Consider the following 5,985-nt stretch of genomic DNA (forward strand, 5'->3'; position numbering starts at 1 on the left):
TTCTGTGCCACAGCTGCATAGAAGGGCCGCCACACAAGGGTGTCATGATCAATATTCCTGAGAGTGCCTGCCAAGGCTCCTCTGCGATGAGGTAAAGACAGATCTTATCTACCGTGTGTTTGTGTGTGTGTGTGTGTGTGTGTGTTTGTGTGTGTGTGTGTGTGTGTGGAAACAGTCGTCTGAGTGTCCAGCTATTAAGTGGAACGTTTACCTCGTCCTCCTCCCTGCTTCTGTTAATTGTCAGTGAGACAGTGGAGAGTTTGTCGTAGATGTGGCAGCTCATCGCAGGCCTGGCCACAACACTGCATTCCTCTCAAAATTACTGTCAACGTTTAAGTCAAGTTCCAGAAAAGAGGAAAGAGTGAATAAAAAGAATGTGGAAAATATCTTATGTAAGTTTGAATCAATCCAAAGCTTCATCTCACACACGTGTACTCACTCACATATCCAACACTTCACAGTGCAGAGCCTCACTCGTTTGTGCATGCATGCAAATGTATGCACACACACACACACACACACACACACACACACACACACACACACACACACACACACATCATAAAGCAGCTTATTAAACCATCAGCACTCTCCCAGCTCAGGGTGTTCATTGAATGGCATTTAAAGGGCAGTGTGACTCAGTTCATTAAACTAGATCAGACACGGAGCGACCTCTCTGCCGGGAGAGGGGTCAGAGGTTGTGACCCCTTGTTTTGGGGGCTTGGATGGATGTGGGGGTGGAGCAGAATGGGGGCTGCGAACCTGATTTAACTAGTTTTAGAAACATTTGTGAAGCCACGCAACAGACGTAGCCAAAGCTGGAATTAGTTTCTGTTCCGCTTCATCGTGAAATGATAACCAAACACAGAGTTATTAATATTTCCACAAAGACTTCTCACTGTTGCTAACAGCTTTTACATTGATGAGAAATCAGAGAGGAAAGCTGTGTGTTTAAGAGATGAGTGGCTGGTTGGAAACTTGGGGAATGATTTATAAACCATGGCAGGAGCAGGAGGGCAAGGAGGAAAAATGGAGGCATAGGAAGAGTTGGATTAAGAGAAAGGGGAGCAGCAAAAAGTGAGCAGGGAGGGTAAAAACCCACGGCTTTCCAGCTTATGCAGCAGAGTTGCAGTCAGGCCTGTTGCTGTGCCAAACTTGGTGACGTGTTTCTACAGTTGCGTTTAATTTTAGCTCATGGGATACGACAATGCTCATTTCTACCAGCAAGACTCCAGAGTTTTATTTTCTCACGGTCATGTGCGTCGTTATCGCTGTGAACAGACGTCTTTCAGTGTGCAGAATATGTAGGCAATAATACGTATCTGTTTTCTGGACATCTTCAGGCCCCCAAACCTTTCCCAGTATCATCAGAAGCTAACTCATAACTGGTTTTCCAGATATACTAAATATATATCACGTATACACATAGCTAGATATACAAGTGTCCCCTGTGTTGAACCCTAAGGTCACATTCAGAGACCTTAATTTGAGGCTGATTCCCACTTTGTGTTCTGCACAGTGAGTCTTCCACAAATCCGGGCTTCATCAGAAAGATCAGAACAAAAACGACTGCCGTACTACAAATCAAATTTGTTGGAATGCAGTGTTTTCAAGTGTGAATGTGACTTTTTAAAAAAAATTTAAATAATTATTATCACAATTTATAAAAATTCAGCTACTGAATGGAATAGCATGGGGTGCACTGATATTTATATGTAGCTTGTCTAGTGTTAGCGCCCACTCAGAGAACATTTGGTAAATGGCCTGTATTTGTATAGCGCTTTTACTAGTCCCCCCTAGGGAGCCCAAAGCGCTTTACACACCCAGTCATCCACCCATTCACACACCGGTGGAGGCAGCTACAGTTGTAGCCACAGCTGCCCTGGGGCAGACTGACAGAAGCGCCATCAGCCCACACCAGTAGGCGGTAGGTGAAGTGTCTTGCCCAAGGACACAACGACCGAGACTGTCCGAGCCGGGGCTCAAACCGGCAACCTTCCGATTATAAGGCGAACTCCCAACTCTTGAGCCACGATCGCTCCATTTCATGGAAACAAGGGATTTTGTTACCACACAGGTAGGGTTTAGACAGCACAGTACTGATGGACCAGGACAACCCACAAGTAGGTGACATATGTTTGTTATTCATGACAGGAGCTTGGTTACAGTGGACCAAGATCCTGATAAGAGAAAAAGCCCAGGTGTATAGAGGGCCAAATCCAGGTGGGAACATCTGTCATGAAGGCTTGTTGGATGAGCTACCATGTACTTACTGCTACAAGGATGGACAAATAATGAAGTGACAGTACGGTGCTGGCCTGGAAAGACGGTGGCTCCACTTCCAAAATGCTACTGCTAACTGCTTCGAGTTTCAGCGAATCTTCCAGGTCTTGGATGCGTAGACCCGGGTCCAACCAAAGCTGGCATCAACTCTCATCAGGTGCTACAAAAATTCTTCCAATAATTGAAAGATGGAGCCCACATATTCTGTCTTATCTTCATTTTCTTCCTATGAAAAATACCCCAGCTTGTGCTTGTAATGCTACAAGGCACAACTGGCTCACAGCGTCACTGATGCAAGAGAGGTGGCAGAGTTGCACAACTATGGACAACTGCAGTGTATTGAATGCACCATTGTTAATCTTTCAAGGTTATTGCACATTACTACCTTGTCATTCTGCTTTACCCTGAATTTGGTTCTATTTTCTTGCTCTTGGATGGTCGTGTTGGGTTGTATTGTTGTGCATCTGCCCCAACACAGAGCATTTTAGGGATTTCTCTTTTTCCGAGGGTGGTGGTGGGGGTGACTATCTCTATTAAAGGACACCCAGCAGCAGCTGGCCACGCCTGCTAAATCCTCTTGACAAAACCCACCCACCAGCTCCATCTGCCTCCCAAGTGGAACCCCATGATGCACACACACACACACACACACACACACACCTTTCTAGTGCTCTTTGATCCCAGAGAGAGCAAAAGCCTACATCTGTTCTTACTACATCAGATCCTTTTAAAACAATGACGCTCTTGTTGGCATACACCGTGTAGCGAGAAGCCATGACACACACACACACACACACACACACACACACACACACACACACACACACACACACACAGTTACTGTATCTCCTCACCCTTGACCTTGAGGCAGACTGTTAGGCTTCGGCCCTTCTGCAGAGACAGAGACCAGTAAATGTTTAGTTCGCCACTGCTTACAACAATAATGATCTTGCTCATTTACACTTGTTACGTCCTGAAATAATGAAATTTGCACATCAAATAAAATTCCAAACAGCAGAAATTTTGTTCAGAGGAAAAATCATTTCTTTAAAATATTCAAAGAAATATTTTTTGTAACTTCAGAACTGTCAGTGTGCATCCTGCAAGGAAAGGTCTGTCTTAGTGTGTGAAGGAAAACTGAGGAACAGTTTGCGTGTAGAGCTGAAGCAATGTCTGAATGTGTATATGTATATATGTGTATATGTATATATGTATATGCTGCTTTGTCCTAAAAAACTTTGTGAATACTGTTTATACATATTTGAACTTTATAAAAAGTTCTTTGTGGATGTCTGCTGAAAGCTTTCACAAATACAGACTCAGTGTTTCGTATCATAGTGATGTTCAGGTTGCATGTGAAAGATAAATATCCCATTTTGGAAGTCTGGTGTCAGACTGGTGCAGACCTGGAACAGATTTAAGCTGGATGCACGGTAAACCCACACAGGTGATTTGAATTACTTTGGCTGATTACACCTTCTCACGGGACTGTGTGGGTGGAAACACAATGTGAGCATCTCGCTCCTCCGTCAGCTGCGCTGCATCTGTTAGGGCGAAAGAAAACAATGCAAAATGTAATATTTCTACTGCCTTGCAGGGAACTTTTGACTGTGTTTTACAGTTCTATAAGTGTCCCTCACCGGCAGTGTGAGCCGTGCTTTGCAAAGCTCTAAACGTTTACGATGAAGAGGCTGGCTGGTATTGCTTTGGCTAAAATGGGTGTAGTTGTGCGTCACTTCTGCTGTATCAAATGTCATTGAAGTTGCCCTCCAGAATTTGAAAAACAGATCTGATGATAGTCTCTAATTTGCAGAATACAACATTATACTGTAAAACGACTGCTGCATGTCGAATCAGGTACTTCTGCTGTTTTGAGTGCATATATGTGCTCACATAGCTATTTACTTACAATTCATCTAGTGCACTTCATGTTCCACTTATCTACTGTGCTACCAGAATTATGTGCAGTTAGTGCGTATTATTATGAATGAACGATTATTATATGTGACTCTGTTTCTTGTCCTCAGTTGTTGAACTCTTGGTTTTGTAGTGGAACGGTGAGGAAATGACGCGGGACAGATTTCACGCAGTCGTAGCACCGGTGATAATGTTGCCACCTGTGAGCTTATTAGATGTTTTCACTGCTGAAACTAAGAACCAGGGATTAAAAATCCAGAGGTGGTGTTTTACGATATTTTGTATGATACCTACCAAAAAGTAAGCCTCACTTTCAGTGACTTATACTGGTTAAAAATGATTGGATGATCCCGTCTTTGCCACAATGTAGCCATTAGAGTAGCAGCTGGAGGCTGAAAGTGTGCAACGTCACCAATGAAGCTGTTAGAGTAACGTTCATAAACTGTAGGCCTTTCAATCAGGAAAGTCTATCCAGCTCTGTTTTGACTTCAGTGCTGTTTCGTAGCTTTAGAGCCACCCTGCTGCACCCTCACATACTCTGAGTAGTAATCTCTTTGCTACTACAACACTAAATGATCATTTAGCATGGCTGAATCACGGGGCTGTTGCAGAAATCCTGGGACGAAATGTCGTCTTGGCACATTTTACTTGAACCTTTCTAACACTAGTGCGTGAGGATGTGCTTTAATGGTCTCTGTAATGGTTTACTGCCTCTGGACTCCCGCAGTAACTAAACAAAGAGGGTAATGTGATGCTGGCTTGTTTGGAAATACATGTTCGTGAGTCTGTATTTGGATGCATATATACGTGTTTGGCGTCACGAGGAGCAAATAAAATCAGCATTGGAGATTCCTGCCATATACAGGCCTGTTTCCACTGAGGGCTGCCGAGCAAAGGCCCGGCGAATGACATCCAGAGACGCAGAGAGAGAACATGAGGCAGTAAAGAGGAGAGTTAGGGTGGAAAGGGACCGGAGAGAGGCAATGCATTATTTATTAATCCACATTTCCCTCTTCTTCTTCATCCATTACTCCTCCTCCTCTTTTTCTGCTCACTCCTCCTCTTGTTCCTCTGTGACATTCATCCTCTCCTCCTCTTTCTCCTGTACCGTCTCCACCTCCCAATCCTCTACTCCCTCTTGTTTAACATCATCAAGTCCTTCACTTTTATCTTGTTTTCCCCCTCTTCATCCACTGCTCCCTCTTGGTCATCTCCCTCCTCTTCACCTCCTTCAGTCCGCCTTTGGTTTTATCTCAGCTGTCTTCATCTGGCCTGTTGTTGCTGCTATCCAGTTATCAACCTGTGGAAGTCTTTTAATGTGATACGAACTTTGAGAAATGACTCGAATCGAGACCCGTTTCCAAACGAGCTTTGCGCTTGTGTAGCCAGGTCATTCAGGTAACACTTTCCCCTGTGCTGTATAAAAGTTTATGAAAAAAACACCTTGAAATCTGACCTCGAGAAACTTGTTGCTGATCCAGCAGGCTTGTGAGTATGACGTGCTGTAGAGCAGGTTCACCACGTGGTTTACAAGTCAAAAGCATATGAGATGGAGCCCACTCCTGTTTGACATGACCAGTTTCAAAACACCAACACAGCCATGGCAAACACTCAGAGCTTAGAAAATTGTGAAAATATTTGCTATGCTAACAACTTTGGCAACTAGCTACTGAAAAGCATATAAAACATGTGTGATATGGTTACTTTTACATTGTCGGCGCTCTGGAGTCCATCGCTAACAGACGTTGTCGTCTCTGTCTCTTTTCAGGTGGCTGTTGTGGAAAA

The 5,985-nt window shown here is 44.0% G+C and overlaps 1 protein-coding gene across 1 annotated transcript in view; it reads left to right on the plus strand.

Moving 5' to 3' along the window:
* The window catches only part of cdk14 (cyclin-dependent kinase 14), a 222,749-nt gene extending 216,764 nt beyond the window's left edge, over positions 1-5,985 (plus strand). Inside the window, exon 14 of the mRNA XM_005947602.2 lies at positions 5,969-5,985. The gene's annotated coding sequence lies outside the window, so the exon portion shown is untranslated. The remainder of the gene's footprint in view (positions 1-5,968) is intronic.

Source organism: Haplochromis burtoni, unplaced genomic scaffold (assembly GCF_018398535.1).
Source record: "Haplochromis burtoni strain Fernald_Lab_line unplaced genomic scaffold, NCSU_Asbu1 Contig_539, whole genome shotgun sequence".
Lineage (NCBI taxonomy): Eukaryota > Metazoa > Chordata > Actinopteri > Cichliformes > Cichlidae > Haplochromis > Haplochromis burtoni.